Source organism: Ascaphus truei, unplaced genomic scaffold, assembly GCF_040206685.1.
Source record: "Ascaphus truei isolate aAscTru1 unplaced genomic scaffold, aAscTru1.hap1 HAP1_SCAFFOLD_764, whole genome shotgun sequence".
NCBI classification, from domain to species: Eukaryota; Metazoa; Chordata; class Amphibia; order Anura; family Ascaphidae; genus Ascaphus; species Ascaphus truei.
The window spans coordinates 17,224-42,408 of record NW_027457099.1 but is presented as its reverse complement, the minus strand read 5'-3'; the positions used below and the strand labels follow the sequence as shown (position 1 = coordinate 42,408).

At 40.8% G+C, this 25,185-nt stretch overlaps 1 protein-coding gene across 1 annotated transcript in view; it reads right to left on the bottom strand.

The window, feature by feature from the left end:
* The window catches only part of DPF1 (double PHD fingers 1), a 54,463-nt gene that overhangs the window by 12,061 nt on the left and 17,217 nt on the right, over window positions 1-25,185 (bottom strand). The window lies entirely within an intron of this gene.

Genomic DNA, 25,185 nt, shown 5'->3' with positions numbered 1-25,185 from the left:
AAAACCCCATTAAGGGGAAAAATAAATTCCTTCCTGACTCCAAGAATTGGCAATCGGATTAATCCCTGGATCAACATCCTTCCCATGTATACTTATTTGGTATATCCCTGTATACCTTCGTAAATCTAAAAAGATGTCCAACCTTTTTTTGAACAAATCTGTTGTATCTGCCATCACAGTCTCCATGGGTAATGAATCCCACACTGTAACTGCCCTTACGGTAAAGAAACCTTTCCTTTGTTGCTGGTGAAATTTCCTTTCCTCCAACCTTAAGGGATGGCCCGAGTCCTTTGTACTGCCCGTGGGATGAATAGTTCTTTTGAAAGCTCCTTGTATTGTCCCTGAAAATATTTATATATAGTTATCATATCCCCTCTTAGACGCCTCTTTTCTAATGTAAATAAATCCAATATAGCTAGCCTCTCCTCATAAGTTAGAATGTCCATCCCCTTTATTAATTTAGTGGCTCTTCTCTGCACTCTCTCTAGTTCCATAATGTCTTTTCTTAGGATTGGTGCCCAAAATTGTACTCCATATTCAAGGTGTGGTCTCACTAATGCTTTGTAAAGGGGCATAATTATGTTTACTTCCCTTCCATCCATTGCCCGTTTGATGCAAGATAAGATCTTGTTTGCCTTTGCAGCTACTGCATGACATTGGGCACTATTGCTAAGCCTGCTGTCTACAAGAACTCCTAAATCCTTCTCCATCAAGGATTCCCCCAATATATCTCCATTTAATTTGTAAGTCGCCTTTTTATTCTTGTATCCCAAATGCATAACCTTACATTTATCTGTATTAAACCTCATCTGCCATTTACCTGCCCACGTTTCCAGTCTCTCCAAGTCCTTCTGAAGAGAAATTACATCCTGCTCTGATTGTATTACCTTACACAATTTAGTATCATCAGCAAAGATGGAGACTTTGCTCTCTATGCCAACCTCAAGGTCATTAATAAACAAGTTAAAAAGCAGGGGTCCCAGTACCGATCCCTGAGGTACTCCACTCACGACTTTAGCCCAACCTGAAAAAGTTCCATTTATGACAACCCTCTGTTGTCTGTCCTTTAACCAGTTTTCAACCCAGGTGCATATATTATTACTGAGTCCAACTTTCTTTATTTTGTACACCAACCTCTTGTGTGAAACCGTATCAAAAGCCTTTGCAAAATCTAAGTAGACCACATCAACAGCATTACCCTGGTCTAGATTCCTACTTACCTCCTCAAAGAAACAAATAAGGTTAGTTTGGCAAGATCTATCCTTCATAAATCCATGCTGACTATTACTAATAATTTTATTTTCCATTAGGTATTCCTGAATATTATCCCGTATTAAACCTTCAAGTAGTTTCCCTAGTATTGAAATCAGGTTTACAGGTCTGTAATTTCCCGGTTGTGATATAGCTCCCCTTTTAAATATAGGCACCACATCTGCTTTACGCCAATCTTGTGGTACTGAGCCTGTGGAAATGGAGTCCTTGAATATTAAATATAATGGTTTTGCTATTACTAAGCTTAACTCCTTGAGAACTCTTGGATGTATGCCATCGGGCCAGGTGCCTTATTAACTTTAATTTTTCAAGTCGCTTATGAACTTCTTCCTCAGTTAACCAATTGTTCATTAATATGGAGGTTGTGGCTTCCTCCTGTGGCGCTGCTATTGAACTTGATTCTTCCCTGGTAAACACAGAGGCAAAGAATTTGTTTAATACCTCAGCTTTTTCCTTATCTCCAATAATCTGCCTACCCATCTCACACTGAAAGGGTCCTATATTTTCCTCTAATTTTTTTGTTATTAAGTTATTTAAAGAACTTTTTAGGGTTGACCTTACTTTCTATTGCAATCCTTTTTTCATTATCCATTTTTGCTCATTTGATTGCCCTTTTGCAATTTTTGTTACATTCCTTATAATTCTGATACGATGTCTCTGTCCCTTCTGACTTAAAGAATCTAAACGCCTTCCTCTTCTTGTCCATTTCCTCCCCTACCTGTTTATTTAGCCACATTGGTTTTGACTTATTTCTTTTATACTTATTACCCAAGGGTATACACTGATAAGTGTGCTTTTCTAACAATGTTTTAAAGACTGCCCATTTATCTTCTACATTTTTCCCTGCAAAAACATCATCCCATTGTATTACCACTAGATTAGACCTCGGTTTATTAAAATCTGCCTTTCCAAAGTTGAAGGTCTTTGTTGAACCCAAGTAATCTGTTTATTGATAATTTATTTCAAATGAGACCATGTTATGATCACTGTTACCCAAATGTTCCAGGACTTGAATATTTGTTATTACTTCTACATTGTTTGATATGACCAAATCCAGAACTGCCCCTCTCCTGGTTGGTTCCTCAATAATTTGGGTCATATAATTGTCTTTAAGCACCCACAAAAACCTGTTTCCTTTTGTTGTAACGCTAATCTCATTGCCCCAGTCTATGTCTGGATAATTAAAATACCCCATTATGCAAACATGACCCAGTTTTGATGCCTTCTCCATTTGCAAAAGTATTTTAGCTTCCCCAATCTCACAGGTATTTGGTGGTTTATAGCATATTCCCACAAACATTTTCTTTATACTTTTACCTCCACTGCTAATTTCTATCCACAAAGTCTCTACATTTTCATCATTCCCTTCATAGACATCATCCCTTATAATAGGTTTTAGATCCGGTTTAACATATAAACATACTCCACCTCCCCTTCTATTTGGCTTCTAACCCTCTAAATTAGTCCAGTCATGAGTTTCATCCCACCATGTTTCAGTAATACCTATGATATCATACTGCTCCCTTGCAGCTATTAATTCAAGCTCCCCCATTTTATCTGTCAGGCTTCTTGCATTAGCAAGCATGCATTTCAGGTTTTTTTCAGCCTGTACTATTATCTTATCTGCTCCTTCCTTTCTGCGCCCACTTGGTTTAGTCTTTAGAAGTTTTCTAGTATTATCTGTATTTACTATGGGTGTCTCACTGCTTGTCAAACTGGCACTTGCCCCCATTCCACCTCCATACCACCTTGTATCCTCATCTATTCCATTTAGTTCATTATCTGTTTCATTCCCCTCCCCCCTCCATCCTAGTTTAAAATCTCCTCCAACCTTTTTAGCATTTTAGTAATATGGTGGTGGTGAAGGCCATAATCATGAAGCTGTAATTGGTGGTAATAGGGTTGATGATGAGGCTGTGGAGGCTTCTAAAGTGGGGGCTGCTTCAGCACGAGCTGCTACTAGCAGTGGGCATCATAGGTGTGGGGAAAGGTGCTCTCTGGCATAATTAGGCACGTGATGGAACAATTATGTCTTATAATCAAATACATCAAGCTATTGTACACAAAGCTTTCGATAGGGTGAATATTTATCATGGCTCACACAATAAAGTCCCTTTGCTGAATAGCAAATTGGGCAAATTTTTGCAGTTGATATGCTGCCCTGTAGCTCTGTAAAGGGCAAGAGCCTTAGGAAACTCCGAAAATATGCTAAACCCAGAAAGATTAACACGGCGGGAGGTCCCACTGAAAATAATGACCCCCCACCCCCCGCAGTGCTGCTGCTGAGCAGACTTAAGCTGACACCACTGCCATCCTTCCTCTGCCACATTACCACCACCGTTCATGTGTACCTACTACCTACTAGTGCACACCCCATCATCTCAATCACGATCAACAACTAATGAACTAGACTACTGGTTTTCAACCTTTTTTTGGTTTTGGTCTTCTGTCTCTCTCCCCCCTCATGCTCCCTGTCCCCCACACTCACCTCTCTTCTATACACACACTCTCCACCTCTCACTCACACGCACTCCCCCCGCCCCCCCCCCCCACATACAGCCTCTCCCCTCCCCCATACAGACACAGACATACTCTCTCCCCCTCTGCCAGACAGATGACACACACACTCTCCCCCACACACAGACACACTCGCTCCCAAACACACACATTCTCCCCCACACACAGACACACTCAATCCCCCTCCCCCACACACACTCACTCTCTCTCCCCCACACACAGAGACACACACACACACACACATTCTCTCTCCACCACACACAGACACACACACACTCTCTCCCCCCCCCACACAGACAGACACACACACACACATTCACTCTCTCTCTTCCACACACAGACACACACACACTCTCTCCCCCCCCCCCCCCACACACAGACACACACACACGCACTGTGTCTTTTAAGGGAGCCGGCTCTCTCGCTGATTTTCCTCTCTCCTGTCAGCCGGAGGTTGATGGCAGAAGCAGGGAGAGACAAAAGCAGTGAGCTGCTGCTGCTGGGTCACTTCTGTGTGGGGGTGACTTCTGTGTGGGGGTGGCTTCTGTGTGGGGGTGACTTCTGTGTGGGGGTGACTTCTGTGTGGGGGTGCCACCACCCTGCCGGGCCTTGGAACCCCTTAGGGGTGCTCGCGGAACACCGGTTGAAAATCACTGGACTAGACAGGATATATAGGAATTGGGAAATAGCTAGGAGTCATGGGGGTGTAGTGGGGGGAAGTGGGAGTTTGGCAAGCAGGGAGACACCCAAATTAAATACAGGTAATATTAGAAATCTTCTAAAGACTAAATCCAATTGGCGCAGAAAGGAAGGAGCAGATAAGATAATAGCACAGACTGGAAAAAAACTTAATGTGGTCTACTTAGATTTTGCAAAGGCTTTTGATACGGTTCCACATGAGGTTGGTGTACAAAATAAAGCAAATGGGTCTTGGTACAAATATTTGCACCTGGATTGAAGGATAGACAAAAGAAAGTCGCCATAAATGGAACCTTTTCAGGTTGTGAGCTAAAGTCGTGAGAGGAGTACCTCAGGGATCGGTACTGGGACCCCTGCTTTTTAACTTGTTTATTAATGACATTGAGGTTGGCATAGAGAGCAAAGTCTCCATCTTTGCTGATGACACTATATTGTGTAAGGTAGTAGAATCAGACCAGGATGTAATTTCTCTCCAGAAGGACTTGGAGAGACTGGAAACGTGGGCAGGTAAATGGCAGATGAGGTTTAATACAGATAAATGTAAGGTTATGCATTTGGGAAAGCAGAATAAACAGGCGACTTACAAATTAAATGGGGATAAATTAGGGGAATCCTTGATGGAGAAGGATTTAGGAGTGCTTGTAGACAGCAGGCTTAGCAATAGTGCCCAATGTCTTGTGTGGTTGCAAAGGCAAACAAGATCTTATCTTGCATTAAACGGGTATGGATGGGAGGGAAGTAAACATAATTAGGCCTCCATATAAAGCATGAGTAACTTTGAATATGGAGTACAATTTTGGGCACCACTCCATAAAAAATACATAATGGAACTAGAAAAAATGCAGAGAAGAGCCACCAAATTAATAAAGGGGATGGAAAATCGGATTTATGAGGAGAGGCTAGCTAAATTAGATTTACATTAGAAAAGAGGCGTCCAAAAGCGGATATAACTATATACAATTATATTCGGGGACAATACAAGGAGCTTTCCCAATAACTGTTCATCCCTAGTGCAGAACAAACGACACAGGTTACAACCCTTAAGGTTGAAGGAAAGGAGATTTCACCAGCAACAAAGGAAAGGGGTCTTTACAGTAAGGGCAGTTACAGTGTGGCATTCATTACCCATGGAGACTGTGATGGGAGATACAATAGGTATCATCATCATCATCATTAAAAAAAAAAAGAAGAATGTTGGACATCTTTTTAGATAGGAAAGGTATACAGGGATATACCAAATAAGTAAACATGGGAAGGATGTTGAGCCAGGAATTAATCCGATTGCCCTTACTGGGGTCAGGAAGCAATTTATTTTTCCCTTATGAGACATCACTGGATAATGTCTCAATGGGGTGTTTTGTTTGCCTTCCTCTGGATCAATATACTGTAAGTACAAATATAGGATAAGTATCTGTTATCTAAATTTAGCTTAGGTTGAACCTGATGGACTCATGTATTTTTTCAACCTCATCAACTATGTAACTATGTAACTATGTAACTATGTAACTATGTAACGTAACCATGCAACTATGTAACTGTATAACTATTTATAAAGACACTGAAAGAAAATAACATTTCAAAACTAAATAAAATCTAAAAACAACTGCGTTAACTCTGGGGAAAAATCTCCTAAAACTACTATATACTATTAGAAAATGCAGAAATATCAAACTAACTAAATAGAACTAACTTCACTAACCTTATTAAATGAACTAACTTAACTATGTAACTAAAACCAACCGGCAATTAGTTTTTTACTTATTCCTCTCTCTCACTTGGGCCTCAGCCATAGTGGAAGCGGGCGTGCGTTGGCGCGGCGTCACGCTCGCCTCAAGCAGGAGAGATTTCTGTCCTGCAGGCAGAGGCGATGGGGAGGCGTGTCGGGGGGGGCTGCGGTCGTGACGTCACGGAGCTGGTTCGCCCTCATTGCGATCCCGGGCGGACGTTGGCCACAGTTTAAATGCCGTGGTGGTTAATTAACTTGCCGCAGCATGAGACTGATGGCTGAAGTTGGGCTGGGGAAGACCATGGGGGCCAGGTGCGGGGGCACCGATGTCATCGTCATCAAGCCGCCCCCGTGACTAAGAGTGTGTATGTCTCACTGTTTGGGAGGCTCAGCCATCCCATCTCTATTTAATCAGCAGTGTACAAGTACACACAGGTGAATGTAGCAGTCCACGGGTGGGCAACTCCAGTCCTCAAGGGCCACCAGAAGGTCAGTTATTAGGGATACCCCTGCTTCAGCACAGGTGGCTCAGAGGCTCAGTCAAAGGGCCAGCTGTGCTGAAGCAGGGACTGATTGAGCCACCACTGCTGAAGCACAGACAGATTGAGCCACCTGTGCTGAAGCACAGACTGAGCCACCGGTGCTGAAGCAGGGACTGATTGAGCCACTTGTGCAGAAGCAAAGACTGATTGAGCCACCGGTGCTGAAGCAGGGACTGATTGAGCCACTTATGTTGAAGCAGAGGTATCCTTAAATACTTTCCCCAACCGCCCAGATAAGGTTCTTTGTGGTGTAATAATGTCATAAGTGAGCAGGGCTAAATATTAATTTATATTTTGGGTTTATGTATATATATATATATATTTTTTTTTTTACAAATTAAATACAGTTCAAGAAATCAGTATATACAGGGAAAAAACGAAAGCGTTGAAAAAGGACACCGTATTATACAATATGGGGAGGAAATATTAAACAAACAAAACATGCAGGGGGCATTTCACGTTTAAACTAATTATTATTAGTCAAACAGATAAAGTGGAAGAGCAGGAAACAAAGGATGACTCTAGAATCACACAGGGCCCAAATAAAATAGAAATATATACATTTATAACCGGTAAAAATGTTCCCTTTAAACGAGCAATACCCCCCAGAAGCCTGTGTAAGGAGCGTCTATAGTCCGCGCAACACGAACGAAAGGCCGTACCTCCATAAGGAAGACCGCAGAGTGCGCAGCCACACGCGCGATTCCCGGGCAGATAAAATGATTTGATTTTGTCGGCGCGACGGGCGCATCACGTGAGCGGTTCAGCCAATGAGGGCAAACCGCTCACGTGGCGTCATGGCACGCCTCCGCGTCGCGTCTCCCCCTCCCAGAGGCCACGGATCGTCTCTAGGTTCTCGTGTAATGTTGGCAGATCCTGTTCTTTTATTTTTGTTCCCCAACATCAGAAAACATGATTCGTTTCATCTCAGGCTTCTGAAGTTGCCATGGTAACCTTTGCACTGCAATGGGCTCTGGGGGAGAACTCCATTTTAACCTCCCGGACACTTATTATTTCCAATGCTCATGTCTCATAAACGAAGCATCCGATTTTAAAAACAAAAACAGCATTGGAAAGGGTAAGAATAGATCTCATTACGTCGAATGATAACATGCGCAATGGCGATCCGTGCGGACTGCTGCTTAAAGGGCGATGGATTATTATTTTATTTTTTTACACTTTACCCTGACATGCTTGATTTTCGTTACCGCTAAATGGAGCTGCCGGCACAATGATCAATTTATCTTATTTAAAAGTTCGCACAACAATTATTCACGTCAAGTATTAAAACAGCTGGAGGATTGGCCGGTGATAACGCTGCTCCAGATGAAAAGCGGGGAGGTATTTTGTATTTATTCTTTATTTTTTAGAGATCAGTATAAAGGGTTTTTTCCCCCTTCATGTTTAGGAGTTCCTTAAATACAGTTTTATTGTCCTGAAAATTTTCCAGCTGCAGCCTGCGCTGAACGCAGACAAAGGAGGAATGTGACGAGGCTAAAAATACTGCGGATAAGGACGGGGCTGCTTGAAAAGGAAATTAGAAGAGGGAGAGAATGGGACTTTGAGAGGCAGTGCAGAAGGTAGGACAGGAGGGGGGCGTTTAAAGGGACAATATTGCAAGCGGTCTAAATATATTCTTTGTAATACGTTTACCGGGGGAATTTGCTCAGTAACACCCTGTGCTGTCGGAGGGACCTGCCACACATTGCCGTGGGACTGACCCTTTTAACCCATTAAACATGTCACGGTCATCAGGTCACTTTGTTCCTACATGGGACCGACCCTTTAACCCAGGGGGGCGCAAACTTTTTTCCCCCTGCCTGCTGTCCCCTCACTCCCGCGCCCCCCCCCCCAACCCGAATTTACCGCACACCGGCGTAATGACGTCACGTTGGCATAGCAATGTGACGTCACATGACCTCGCTGCGGCGTTTTGACGCCGCGTTGCCATGGCGATGCAGGGAGGAAGCCGCCGGAGCCACGGTAAGTTAGGTTTACAGAGGCCCTGCAGCTCCCCCGGCACTTAATTTAAGTGCCTTCGGGAAGCTCGCGGGGCCTCTGTAAACCCTGCGCCCCCCCGTCGGCAGTCTCGCGCCCCCCCTGGGGGTCGCGCCCCCTAGTTTGCGCACCGCTACTTTAACCCAATAAACATGTCACTGTCATCAGGTCACTTTGTTCCTACATGGGACCGACCCTTTAACCCATTAAACATGTCACTATCATCAGGTCACTTTGTTCCTACATGGGACCGACCCTTTAACCCATTAAACATGTCACTATCATCAGGTCACTTTGTTCCTACATGGGACCGACCCTTTAACCCATTAAACATGTCACTGTCATCAGGTCACTTTGTTCCTACATGGGACCGACCCTTTAACCCATTAAACATGTCACTATCATCAGGTCACTTTGTTCCTACATGGGACCGACCCTTTAACCCATTAAACATGTCACTATCATCAGGTCACTTTGTTCCTACATGGGACCGACCCTTTAACCCATTAAACATGTCACTGTTTATGTCTTCTAAACAAACCTCAGGAGAATATGGACAGACACCAAAACAAACTCATTACCCATATACTGAAAGCAACACGATGTGCCATAGCTGCTGCGTGCATGAGCCCGAACCTGGCGGTTCTCCACTAGCTACAAACAAGACTCTGGTACTCTCTTAAACTGGAAAGACTTACTGGGATTCTGAGAGATTCTTGCTCGAAATTCCAGAAAGTATGGCAGCCACGGCTGATTTATGAGAGTCTCAACACGCAAAGACACCCCCCCACCTTAAACCAGTCCCATATCCTCCAATAATGACCCAATCTGCTTCCTGGCTCACCCAGGGAGACAGACAACCAAAAGGTTATAAGGTACAGAGGGTTATGAATTGATTTGAAGTGTATGTATGTATATATTTACTTACTTTTGCCACCGGTCATTCATTGTGTATTTTCTTTATGTAATATGTGCTCGTTGGGAATGTTACACCACCCACTCCGCAATTGTCGGAAAACGCAATAAATATTTGAAGTATAAAAAAAACATGTCACTGTCATTAGGTCACTTGTCGTACCATCGAACTGACCCTTTAACCCACTAAACAGGTCACTGTCATCAAGTCACTTTGGTCCTACATGGGACTGCTCCTCATTGTGTTGCAGGCCCCTCCAGCCCTGAAAGGGTTAAGGCAGATGATTAAATCCGATTTCCGTATCAGAAAGACCGACTTCCATCTGCGAGGAGCTCATTTGAATATAATGACACTCATCTGCATATGAACGGAGGGGCTCATTTGCATGTGTGACTCATTCTGCAACACTTGTAAATCAGAGAGAGACGAGAAGCCACAAACACGTATATATGTCTATATGTCTATATGTATACAGTGCGGAGAAAAAAGTTTGTGAACCGCAATGATAATTACGGAAATTGCATAGTTTTTCCTTGATAACCTTCTTGAATCAAAACCAGTATTTTCTTTAATATCCAATAGGGTTTATATTAACCAATGCCATGTCTTTTGAAACAAAATGATGTATGAATTACACCAGTGGTGCGCAAACTGGGGGCGCTAGATTTTCAGGGGAGGGGTCCCGCACTCTCCCCCGCAGGCATTTAAATGAAATGCCTTCCCCTCCAGTGTTGCGTCGTCCTGGTAACCCGGCGTCAAATGACGCAACAGGTTCACGTTACCATGGCAACGTGACTTCACATGACCCCGCACGTCATTTGACGCCGGGGTCGATCAGGAGGGGCGCGATGCGCCGGGGTCGAGCAGGAGGGGCGCGAGGAGCCGAGGCGAACAGGCAGGGGTGAGCACGGGGAAAAGTTGGCGCACCCCTGAATTAGACAAAGAATGAGTAATTAAGAGTCAGGGTATGTGCAAAAGTAAGTTGATCCTTGGTTCTATCATCTAAATTAAAAGGGCTAATTAGAATCAGGTGATTAAATAATTAGGTAGTGTGTGTGAGTTTGGGAGGCCCCGCCCTATATAAAGTACAGAAACTTTGTGAGTTTGGTCTTCACCAAAAAGGTGTGTGGAAACACGTCATGCCACGATCAAAAGAAATCTCTGAGGACGTTAGAAAAACTGTTAATGATGCTCAGCAGTCTGGAAAGGGTTAAAAAACAATTTCTAAGCATTTGGGGCTCCACCCATCCACTCTCAGACAGATAGAGAAAGTTCAACACCACAGTCACTCTACCCAGGAGCGGACGTCCGACCAAAATCTCTCCAAGAACAAACCAGCAAATCATCCAGGAAGTCACAGAGAACAACAGAGTAACATCCAAGGACCTGCAAGCCACTCTCGCCTTGGCTAATGTGAGTGTTCATGACTCAACTATCAGAAAAAGACTGAACAAGAATGGTGTTCATGGCAGGATAGCCAGGAAGAAACTACTGCTCTCTAAAAAAAGAACATTTTTGCCCGTCTGAAGTTTGCCGAAGAGCACATAGATGATTCACAAGTCTTCTGGAACAATGTTCTCTGGACAGACGAGTCAAAGGTAGAACTTTTTGGCCTCAATGAGGAACGTTATGTACGGCGAAAACCAAACACTGCATTCAAACAGAAGAACCTCATCCCAAGCGTCAAGCATGGTGGTCGGAGAGGGTGGTTTGGGCCTACTTTGCTGCCTCAGGACCTGGACGTCTTGCCATCATTGACACAACCATGAATTCTGCTTTGTATCAGAAGATTCTAGAGGAGAATGTCAGGCCATCTGTTCATGAGCTGAAGCCAAAGTGGGTCATGCAGCAAGACAAGGATCCTAAACATACAAGCAGATATATAAAAGAATGGCTGCAGAAGAAATTCTGTGTTTTACAATGGCCTAGTCAAAATCTGGACCAAAACCCCATCGAAACATTATGGCAGGAACTGAAGCGAGCTGTCCATGCAAGAAATCCCTCAAATATCACTGAGTTGAAGCCGTTCTGTAAGGAGGAATGGGCCAAAATTCATCAAAACCGATGTGAGAGACTGACCAGCACTTACAGGAAACGCTTATTTGAAGTTATTGCTGCTCAAGGGGGCGCCACCAGGTACTAAATGTAACGGTTCACATACTCATCACACATGGATATTGAATGTTTAATAATTTGTGGATAAATGTTGAGAAAGCATCATGTTTTTGTGTCAATTGTTTGATCAGGTTATCTTTATCTATTATTAGGACTTAGATTAAGATCTCATAACATTTTAAAATATTTTAAAATCCTAAATGATTCACAAATATATATATATGTGTGCCTATATATCTAAGTCTATATGTACAGTATATGTGTGTCTATATACCGGTATCTATGTATATACCTGTGTGTGTGTGTGTGTATGTACAGTATATAGCAAGGCAAGAAGGCCGCACACACCAGGTAGCAGCGTGCCTATAAAGGCACATGAGGTGCACGGTAAAAAAAGGTAAAGATATGTCTCTAAGTATCACACCTATGATCGGAAATACCAGCACCGCACAGGGGAAGAACAAATATACATACTTTGCTTTTTGGACTTAATAAATACTTTATTTTTTCTTCCCCTGCGCTGGTATTAGGGATAAACAAGAAAGTATCAGGAACAGTGTTGATAAGGAGAGGGAGAAATACTTTATAATGACCTTTTCCCCCTGCAACAATACTACTGTGTGTACATCATATATACTGGGTGTGCCAGCGGGCATCGTTAACCCCTCCACTGCCAGAGGGGCCAGCCACGCATTGTTCTGCTTATTACATTGCGCCGCGCATTGTATATAGCTCTGCGTGTCATTATATGGCTCTGCACTTTACTATATCCCTCTGCGTGTTATTATAGTACTGCTCATGTTACTAGGTCGCTCTGCGTGTTATTATAGTACTGCTCATGTTACTACGTCGCTCTGCGTGTTATTATAGTACTGCTCATGTTACCACGTCACTCTGCGTGTTATTATAGTACTGCTCATGTTACTACGTCGCTCTGCATGTTATTATAGTACTGCTCATGTTACTACGTCACTCTGCGTGTTATTATAGTACTGCTCATGTTACTACGTCACTCTGCATGTTATTATAGTACTGCTCATGTTACCACGTCACTCTGCGTGTTATTATAGTCGCTCTACATGTTATTATATTACTTCTCATGTTACCACGTTGTTCTGCATGTTATTATAGTACTGCTCATGTTACCACGTCACTCTGCGTGTTATTATAGTCGCTCTGCATGTTATTATATTACTTCTCATGTTACCACGTTGCTCTGTGTGTTACAATATTACTTCTCATGTTACTACGTTGCTCTGTGTGTTATTATATTACTTCTCATGTTACTACGTTGCTCTGTGTGTTACAATATTACTTCTTATGTTACTATGTCGCTCTGTATGTTATTATATTACTTCTCATGTTACCACGTTGCTCTGTGTGTTATTATATTACTTCTCATGTTACCACATCGCTCTGCATGTTATTATATTACTTCTCATGTTACCACTTTGCTCTGTGTGTTACAATATTACTTCTCATGTTACCACGTTGCTCTGTGTGTTATTATATTACTTCTCATGTTAACACGTCACTCTGCGTGTTATTATAGTTGCTCTACGTGTTATTATATTACTTCTCATGTTACCACGTTGCTCTGTGTGTTATTATATTACTTCTCATGTTACCACGTTGCTCTGTGTGTTACAATATTACTTCTCATATTACTACGTTGCTCTGTGTGTTATTATATTACTTCTCATGTTACTACGTCGCTCGCATGTTATTATATTACTTCTCATGTTACCACGTCACTCTGCGTGTTATTATAGTACTGCTCATGTTACCATGTTGCTCTGCATGTTATTATAGTACTTCTCATATTACCACGTCACTCTGCGTGTTATTATATTCGCTCTGCATGTTATTATATTACTTCTCATGTTACCACGTTGCTCTGTGTGTTATTATATTACTTCTCATGTTACTACGTTGCTCTGTGTGTTATTATATTACTTCTCATGTTACTACGTTGCTCTGTGTTACAATATTACTTCTCATGTTACTACGTTGCTCTGTGTGTTATTATATTACTTCTCATGTTACTACGTTGCTCTGTGTGTTACTATATTACTTCTCATGTTACCACGTTGCTCTGTGTGTTATTATATTACTTCTCATGTTAATACGTTGCTCTGTGTGTTATTATATTACTTCTCATGTTACCACGTTGCTCTGTGTGTTATTATATTACTTCTCATGTTACCACGTTGCTCTGCGTGTTATTATATTACTTCTCATGTTACTACATCACTCTGCGTGTTATTATATCACTTCTGATGTTACTACATCACTCTGCGTGTTATTATATTACTTCTCAAGTTACTACATCACTCTGCGTGTTATTATATTACTTCTCATGTTACTACATCACTCTGCGTGTTATTATATTACTTCTCATGTTACCACGTTGCTCTGTGTGTTATTATATTACTTCTCATGTTACCACGTTGCTCTGCATGTTATTATAGTACTGCTCATGTTACCACGTCGCTCTGCATGTTATTATATTACTTCTCATGTTACTACGTTGCTCTGTGTTTTATTATATTACTTCTCATGTTACTACGTCGCTCTGCATGTTATTATATTACTTCTCATGTTACCACGTCACTCTGCGTGTTATTATAGTCGCTCTGCATGTTATTATATTACTTCTCATGTTACTACATTGCTCTGTGTGTTATTATATTACTTCTCATGTTACTACGTTGCTCTGTGTGTTACAATATTACTTCTCATGTTACTACGTTGCTCTGTGTGTTACTATATTACTTCTCATGTTACCACGTTGCTCTGTGTGTTACTATATTACTTCTCATGTTACCACGTTGCTCTGTGTGTTATTATATTACTTCTCATGTTACTACATCACTCTGCGTGTTATTATATTACTTCTTATGTTACTACATCCCTCTGCGTGTTATTATATTACTTCTCATGTTACTACATTACTCTGCGTGTTATTATAGTACTTCTCATGTTACTACATCACTCTGCGTGTTATTATATTACTTCTCATGTTACTACATCACTCTGCGTGTTATTATATTACTTCTCATGTTACTACATCACTATGCGTGTTATTATAGTACTTCTCATGTTATTACATCACTCTGCATGTTATTATATTACTTCTCATGTTACTATGTCGCTCTGCGTGTTATTATATTACTTCTCATGTTACTACATCACTCTGCGTGTTATTATATTACTTCTCATGTTACTATGTCGTTCTGCATGTTATTATAGTACTTCTCATGTTACTATGTCGCTCTGCGTGTTATTATATTACTTCTCATGTTACTACATTACTCTGCGTGTTATTATAGTACTTCTCATGTTACTACATCACTCTGCGTGTTATTATATTACTTCTCATGTTACTACATCACTCTGCGTGTTATTATATTACTTCTCATGTTACTACATCACTATGCGTGTTATTATAGTACTTCTCATGTTATTACATCACTCTGCATGTTATTATATTACTTCTCATGTTACTATGTCGCTCTGCGTGTTATTATATTACTTCTCATGTTACTACATCACTCTGCGTGTTATTATATTACTTCTCATGTTACTATGTCGTTCTGCATGTTATTATAGTACTTCTCATGTTACTATGTCGCTCTGCGTGTTATTATATTACTTCTCATGTTACTATATTACTCTGCGTGTTATTATATTACTTCTCATGTTACTATGTCGCTCTGCGTGTTATTATATTACTTCTCATGTTACTACATCACTCTGCGTGTTATTATATTACTTCTCATGTTACTATATTACTTCTCATGTTACTATGTCCCTCTGCATGTTATTATAGTACTTCTCATGTTACCACTTTGCTCTGCGTGTTATTATATTACTTCTCATGTTACTATGTCGCTTTGCGTGTTATTATATTACTTCTCATGTTACTACATCACTCTGTGTGTTATTATATTACTTCTCATGTTACTATGTCGCTCTGCATGTTATTATAGTACTTCTCATGTTACCACTTTGCTCTGTGTTATTATATTACTTCTCATGTTACTACATCACTCTGCGTGTTATTATAGTACTTCTCATGTTACTACATCACTCTGCGTGTTATTATAGTACTGCTCATGTTACCACGTCACTCTGTGTGTTATTATATTACTTCTCATGTTACTATGTCGCTCTGCATGTTATTATAGTACTTCTCATGTTACCACTTTGCTCTGTGTTATTATATTACTTCTCATGTTACTACATCACTCTGCGTGTTATTATAGTACTTCTCATGTTACTACATCACTCTGCGTGTTATTATATTACTTCTCATGTTACTACATCACTCTGCGTGTTATTATATTACTTCTCATGTTACTATATTACTTCTCATGTTACAATATTACTTCTCATGTTACTACGTCGCTCTGCGTGTTATTATATTACTTCTCATGTTACTATGTCGCTCTGCGTGTTATTATATTACTTCTCATGTTACTACATCACTCTGCGTGTTATTATATTACTTCTCATGTTACTATGTCGTTCTGCATGTTATTATAGTACTTCTCATGTTACTACATCACTCTGCGTGTTATTATATTACTTCTCATGTTACTATATCACTCTGCGTGTTATTATATTACTTCTCATGTTACTATGTCGCTCTGCGTGTTATTATATTACTTCTCATGTTACTACATCACTCTGCGTGTTATTATATTACTTCTCATGTTACTATATTACTTCTCATGTTACTATGTCCCTCTGCATGTTATTATAGTACTTCTCATGTTACCACTTTGCTCTGCGTGTTATTATATTACTTCTCATGTTACTATGTCGCTTTGCGTGTTATTATATTACTTCTCATGTTACTACATCACTCTGTGTGTTATTATATTACTTCTCATGTTACTACATCACTCTGCGTGTTATTATATTACTTCTCATGTTACTACATCACTCTGCGTGTTATTATATTACTTCTCATGTTACTATATTACTTCTCATGTTACAATATTACTTCTCATGTTACTACGTCGCTCCGCGTGTTATTATATTACTTCTCATGTTACTACATCACTCTGCATGTTATTATATTACTTCTCATGTTACTATGTCGCTCTGCATGTTATTATAGTACTTCTCATGTTACCCCTTTGCTCTGCATGTTATTATATTACTTCTCATGTTACTACATCACTCGTGCGTGTTATTACATCCCTCTGCGTGTTATTACATCCCTCTGCGTGTTATTACATCCCTCGGCGTGTTATTACATCCCTCTGCGTGTGATTACATCCCTCTGCGTGTTATTACATCACTCTGCGTGTTATTATATCACTCTGCGTGTTATTATATTACTCTGCGTGTTATTACATCACTTTGCATGTTATTATATCCCTCTGCGTGTTATTACATCACTTTGCATGTTATTATATCCCTCTGCGTGTTATTACATCGCTCTGCGCGTTATTATATTACTCTGCGCGTTATTACATCCCTCTGCGTGTTATTACATCCCTCTGCATGTTATTATATCTCTCTGCATGTTATTACATCCCTCTGCGTGTTATTACATCCCTCTGCGAGTTATTACATCCCTCTGCGTGTTATTACATCCCTCGGCGTGTTATTACATCCCTCAGCGTGTTATTATATCTCTCTGCATGTTATTACATCCCTCGGCGTGTTATTACATCCCTCTGCGTGTTATTACATCTCTCTGCATGTTATTATATCTCTCTGCGTGTTATTACATCCCTCTGCATGTTATTATATCTCTCTGCATGTTATTATATCTCTCTGCGTGTTATTACATCCCTCGGCGTGTTATTACATCCCTCGGCGTGTTATTACATCCCTCGGCGTGTTATTACATCCCTCGGCGTGTTATTACATCCCTCTGCGTGTTATTACATCACTCTGCGTGTTATTATATCACTCGGCATGTTATTATATCCTCTGCGTGTTATTACATCACTCTGCGTGTTATTATATCACTCGGCATGTTATTATATCTCTCTGCATGTTATTACATCCCTCTGCGTGTTATTACACCCCTCTGCATGTTATTATATCTCTCTGCATGTTATTACATCCCTCTGCGTGTTATTACATCCCTCGGCGTGTTATTATATCTCTCTGCATGTTATTACATCCCTCTGCGTGTTATTACATCTCTCTGCATGTTATTATATCTCTCTGCGTGTTATTACATCCCTCTGCATGTTATTATATCTCTCTACATGTTATTATATCTCTCTGCGTGTTATTACATCCCTCGGCGTGTTATTACATCCCTCGGCGTGTTATTACATCCCTCTGCGTGTTATTACATCACTCTGCGTGTTATTATATCACTTGGCATGTTATTATATTACTCTGCGTGTTATTACATCCATATGCGCGTTATTACATCACTCGGCATGTTATTATATCGCTCTGCGTGTTATTATATCACTATGCATGTTATTATATCCCTCTGCGTGTTATTACATCCCTCTGCGTGTTATTACATCCCTCGGCGTGTTATTACATCCCTCTGCGTGTTATTACATCCCTCTGCGTGTTATTACATCCCTCTGCGTGTTATTACATCACTCTGCGTGTGATTACATCCCTCTGCGTGTTATTATATTACTCTGCGTGTTTTTACATCCCTCTGCGTGTTATTACATCCCTCTGCGTGTTATTACATCACTCTGCGTGTTATTACATCACTCTGCGTGTTATTACATCACTCTGCGTGTTATTACATCACTCTGCGCGTTATTACATCACACTGCGCGTTATTACATCACTCTGCGCGTTATTACATCCCTCTGCGCGTTATTACATCCCTCTGCGCGTTATTACATCCCTCTGCGCGTTATTACATCACTCTGCGTGTTATTATATTACTCTGCGTGTTATTACATCGCTCTGTGTGTTATTATTACCCTGCGTGTTATTGTATTACTCTTATATTACTCACTCTGCGTGTTATTACATCACTCCGCGTGTTATTACATCACTCTGCGCGTTATTACATCACACTGCGCGTTATTACATCACTCTGCGCGTTATTACATCCCACTGCGCGTTATTACATCCCTCTGCGCGTTATTACATCCCTCTGCGCGTTATTACATCACTCTGCGTGTTATTATATCCTCTTCGTGTTATTACATCACTCTGCGTGTTATTATATCACTCGGCATATTATTATATCTCTCTGCATGTTATTACATCCCTCTGCGTGTTATTACATCCCTCTGCATGTTATTATATCTCTCTGCATGTTATTACATCCCTCTGCGTGTTATTACATCCCTCGGCGTGTTATTACATCCCTCGGCGTGTTATTATATCTCTCTGCATGTTATTACATCCCTCTGCGTGTTATTACATCTCTCTGCATGTTATTATATCTCTCTGCGTGTTATTACATCCCTCTGCATGTTATTATATCTCTCTGCATGTTATTATATCTCTCTGCGTGTTATTACATCCCTCGGCGTGTTATTACATCCCTCGGCGTGTTATTACATCCCTCTGCGTGTTATTACATCACTCTGCGTGTTATTATATCTCTCTGCGTGTTATTACATCCCTCTGCATGTTATTATATCTCTCTGCATGTTATTATATCTCTCTGCATGTTATTACATCCCTCTGCGTGTTATTACATCCCTCGGCGTGTTATTATATCTCTCTGCATGTTATTACATCCCTCTGCGTGTTATTACATCTCTCTGCATGTTATTATATCTCTCTGCGTGTTATTACATCCCTCTGCATGTTATTATATCTCTCTGCATGTTATTATATCTCTCTGCGTGTTATTACATCCCTCGGCGTGTTATTACATCCCTCGGCGTGTTATTACATCCCTCTGCGTGTTATTACATCACTCTGCGTGTTATTATATCACTCGGCATGTTATTATATCCTCTGCGTGTTATTATATCACTCTGCGTGTTATTACATCCCTCTGCGTGTTATTACATCCCTTGGCGTGTTATTACATCCCTCGGTGTGTTATTACATCCCTCTGCGTGTTATTACATCACTATGCGTGTTATTATATCCCTCTGCGTGTTATTATATTACTCTGCGTGTTATTACATCCATATGCGCGTTATTACATCACTCGGCATGTTATTATATCGCTCTGCGTGTTATTATATCACTATGCATGTTATTATATCCCTCTGCGTGTTATTACATCCCTCTGCGTGTTATTACATCCCTCGGCGTGTTATTACATCCCTCTGCGTGTAATTACATCCCTCTGCGTGTTATTACATCACTCTGCGTGTGATTACATCCCTCTGCGTGTTATTATATTACTCTGCGTGTTTTTACATCCCTCTGCGTGTTATTACATCACTCTGCGTGTTATTACATCACTCTGCGTGTTATTACATCACTCTGCGTGTTATTACATCACTCTGCATGTTATTACATCACTCTGCGTGTTATTACATCACTCTGCGTGTTATTACATCACACTGCGCGTTATTACATCACTCTGCGCGTTATTACATCCCTCTGCGCGTTAGTATATTACTCTGCACATTATTATATTTCTCTGTGTGTTATATTACGCTGCGTGTTATTGTATTACTCTGATATTACCCTGCGTGTTATTTGTATTACTCTTATATTACTCTGAGTGTTATTATAGTACTCTGCGTGTTATTATATTACTCTGCACGTTATTATATGACTCTGCGTGTTATTATATTTCTCTGCGTGTTATTACATCGCTCTGCGTGTTATTATATTACTCTGCGTGTTATTATATTACTCTGCGTGTTATTATATTACTCTGCACGTTATTATATGACTCTGCGTGTTATTATATTTCTATGCGTGTTATTACATCGCTCTGCGTGTTATTATATTACTCTGCGTGTTATTATATCAACCTGTGTGTTATATTACCCTGTGTGTTATTGTATTACTCTTATATTACTCTGCGTGTTATTATATTACCCTGTGTGTTACTGTATTACTCTTATATTACTCTGCGTGTTATTATATTACCCTGCGTGTTATTGTATTACTCTTATATTACTCTGTGTGTTATTATATTACTCTGCGTGTTATTACATCGCTCTGCGTGTTATTATATTACTCTGCACGTTATTACATCCCTCTGTGTGTTATATTACTCTGCGTGTTATTATATTACTCTGCGTGTTATTATATTACTCTGCGTGTTATTATATTACTCTGCGTGTTATTATATTACTCTGCGTGTTATTATATCACTCTGTGTGTTATATTACCCTGCGTGTTATTATATTACTCTGCGTGTTATTACATCACTCTGCATGTTATTACACCCCTTTGCGTGTTATTACATCCCTTTGCGTGTTATTACATCCCTCTGCGTGTTATTATATTACTCTGCGTGTTATTACATCACTCTGCGTGTTATTACATCCCTCTGCGTGTTATTACATCCCTCTGCGTGTTATTATATTACTCTGCGTGTTATTACACCCCTCTGCGCGTAATTACATCCCTCTGCGTGTTATTACATCCCTCTGCGTGTTATTACATCCCTCTGCGTGTTATTACATCCCTCTGCGTGTTATTACACCCCTCTGCGTGTTATTACATCCCTCTGCGTGTTATTACATCCCTCTGCGTGTTATTACATCCCTCTGCGTGTTATTACATCCCTCTGCGTGTTATTACATCCCTCTGCGTGTTATTACATCCCTCTGCGTGTTATTATATCCCTCTGCGCGTTATTACATCCCTCTGCGTGTTATTACATCACTCTGCGAGTTATTACATCCCTCTGCGAGTTATTACATCCCTCGGCGTGTTATTACATCACTCTGCGCGTTATTACACCCCTCTGCGTGTTATTACATCCCTCTGCGTGTTATTACATCCCTCTGCGTGTTATTACATCCCTCTGCGTGTTATTACATCCCTCTGCGAGTTATTACATCCCTCTGCGTGTTATTACATCCCTCTGCGTGTTATTATATTACTCTGCGTGTTATTATATTACTCTGCGCGTTATTACATCCCTCTGCGTGTTATTACATCCCTCTGCGTGTTATTATATTACTCTGCATGTTATTATATTACTCTGCGCGTTATTACACCCCTCTGCGCGTTATTACATCACTCTGCGTGTTATTACACCCCTCTGCGCGTTATTACATCACTCTGCGCGTTATTACATCCCTCTGCGCGTTATTACATCCCTCTGCGCGTTATTACACCCCTCTGCGCGTTATTACACCCCTCTGCGCGTTATTACACCCCTCTGCGCGTTATTACACCCCTCTGCGAGTTATTACACCCCTCTGCGTGTTATTACACCCCTCTGCGCGTTATTACACCCCTCTGCGCGTTATTACACCCCTCTGCGAGTTATTACATCCCTCTGCGCGTTATTACATCCCTCTGCGCGTTATTACATCACTCTGCGCGTTATTACATCCCTCTGCGCGTTATTACACCCCTCTGCGCGTTATTACATCCCTCTGCGCGTTATTACATCCCTCTGCGCGTTATTACATCGCTCTGCGCGTTATTACATCCCTCTGCGCGTTATTACATCCCTCTGCGCGTTATTACACCCCTCTGCGCGTTATTACACCCCTCTGCGCGTTATTACACCCCTCTGCGCGTTATTACACCCCTCTGCGAGTTATTACACCCCTCTGCGTGTTATTACACCCCTCTGCGCGTTATTACACCCCTCTGCGTGTTATTACATCACTCTGCGTGTTATTACATCACACTGCGCGTTATTACATCACTCTGCGCGTTATTACATCCCTCTGCGCGTTAGTATATTACTCTGCACATTATTATATTTCTCTGTGTGTTATATTACGCTGCGTGTTATTGTATTACTCTGATATTACCCTGCGTGTTATTGTATTACTCTTATATTACTCTGAGTGTTATTATAGTACTCTGCGTGTTATTATATTACTCTGCACGTTATTATATGACTCTGCGTGTTATTATATTTCTCTGCGTGTTATTACATCGCTCTGCGTGTTATTATATTACTCTGCGTGTTATTATATTACTCTGCGTGTTATTATATTACTCTGCACGTTATTATATGACTCTGCGTGTTATTATATTTCTATGCGTGTTATTACATCGCTCTGCGTGTTATTATATTACTCTGCGTGTTATTATATCAACCTGTGTGTTATATTACCCTGTGTGTTATTGTATTACTCTTATATTACTCTGCGTGTTATTATATTACCCTGTGTGTTACTGTATTACTCTTATATTACTCTGCGCGTTATTACACCCCTCTGCGCGTTATTACATCCCTCTGCGCGTTATTACATCCCTCTGCGCGTTATTACATCGCTCTGCGCGTTATTACATCCCTCTGCGCGTTATTACATCCCTCTGCGCGTTATTACACCCCTCTGCGCGTTATTACACCCCTCTGCGCGTTATTACACCCCTCTGCGCGTTATTACACCCCTCTGCGAGTTATTACACCCCTCTGCGTGTTATTACACCCCTCTGCGCGTTATTACACCCCTCTGCGCGTTATTACATCACTCTGCGTGTTATTACATCACACTGCGCGTTATTACATCACTCTGCGCGTTATTACATCCCTCTGCGCGTTAGTATATTACTCTGCACATTATTATATTTCTCTGTGTGTTATATTACGCTGCGTGTTATTGTATTACTCTGATATTACCCTGCGTGTTATTGTATTACTCTTATATTACTCTGAGTGTTATTATAGTACTCTGCGTGTTATTATATTACTCTGCACGTTATTATATGACTCTGCGTGTTATTATATTTCTCTGCGTGTTATTACATCGCTCTGCGTGTTATTATATTACTCTGCGTGTTATTATATTACTCTGCGTGTTATTATATTACTCTGCACGTTATTATATGACTCTGCGTGTTATTATATTTCTATGCGTGTTATTACATCGCTCTGCGTGTTATTATATTACTCTGCGTGTTATTATATCAACCTGTGTGTTATATTACCCTGTGTGTTATTGTATTACTCTTATATTACTCTGCGTGTTATTATATTACCCTGTGTGTTACTGTATTACTCTTATATTACTCTGCGTGTTATTATATTACCCTGCGTGTTATTGTATTACTCTTATATTACTCTGTGTGTTATTATATTACTCTGCGTGTTATTACATCGCTCTGCGTGTTATTATATTACTCTGCACGTTATTACATCCCTCTGTGTGTTATATTACTCTGCGTGTTATTATATTACTCTGCGTGTTATTATATTACTCTGCGTGTTATTATATTACTCTGCGTGTTATTATATTACTCTGCGTGTTATTATATTACTCTGCGTGTTATTATATCACTCTGTGTGTTATATTACCCTGCGTGTTATTATATTACTCTGCGTGTTATTACATCACTCTGCATGTTATTACACCCCTTTGCGTGTTATTACATCCCTTTGCGTGTTATTACATCCCTCTGCGTGTTATTATATTACTCTGCGTGTTATTACATCACTCTGCGTGTTATTACATCCCTCTGCGTGTTATTACATCCCTCTGCGTGTTATTATATTACTCTGCGTGTTATTACACCCCTCTGCGCGTAATTACATCCCTCTGCGTGTTATTACATCCCTCTGCGTGTTATTACATCCCTCTGCGTGTTATTACATCCCTCTGCGTGTTATTACACCCCTCTGCGTGTTATTACATCCCTCTGCGTGTTATTACATCCCTCTGCGTGTTATTACATCCCTCTGCGTGTTATTACATCCCTCTGCGTGTTATTACATCCCTCTGCGTGTTATTACATCCCTCTGCGTGTTATTATATCCCTCTGCGCGTTATTACATCCCTCTGCGTGTTATTACATCACTCTGCGAGTTATTACATCCCTCTGCGAGTTATTACATCCCTCGGCGTGTTATTACATCACTCTCGCGTTATTACACCCCTCTGCGTGTTATTACATCCCTCTGCGTGTTATTACATCCCTCTGCGTGTTATTACATCCCTCTGCGTGTTATTACATCCCTCTGCGAGTTATTACATCCCTCTGCGTGTTATTACATCCCTCTGCGTGTTATTATATTACTCTGCGTGTTATTATATTACTCTGCGCGTTATTACATCCCTCTGCGTGTTATTACATCCCTCTGCGTGTTATTATATTACTCTGCATGTTATTATATTACTCTGCGCGTTATTACACCCCTCTGCGCGTTATTACATCACTCTGCGTGTTATTACACCCCTCTGCGCGTTATTACATCACTCTGCGCGTTATTACATCCCTCTGCGCGTTATTACATCCCTCTGCGCGTTATTACACCCCTCTGCGCGTTATTACACCCCTCTGCGCGTTATTACACCCCTCTGCGCGTTATTACACCCCTCTGCGAGTTATTA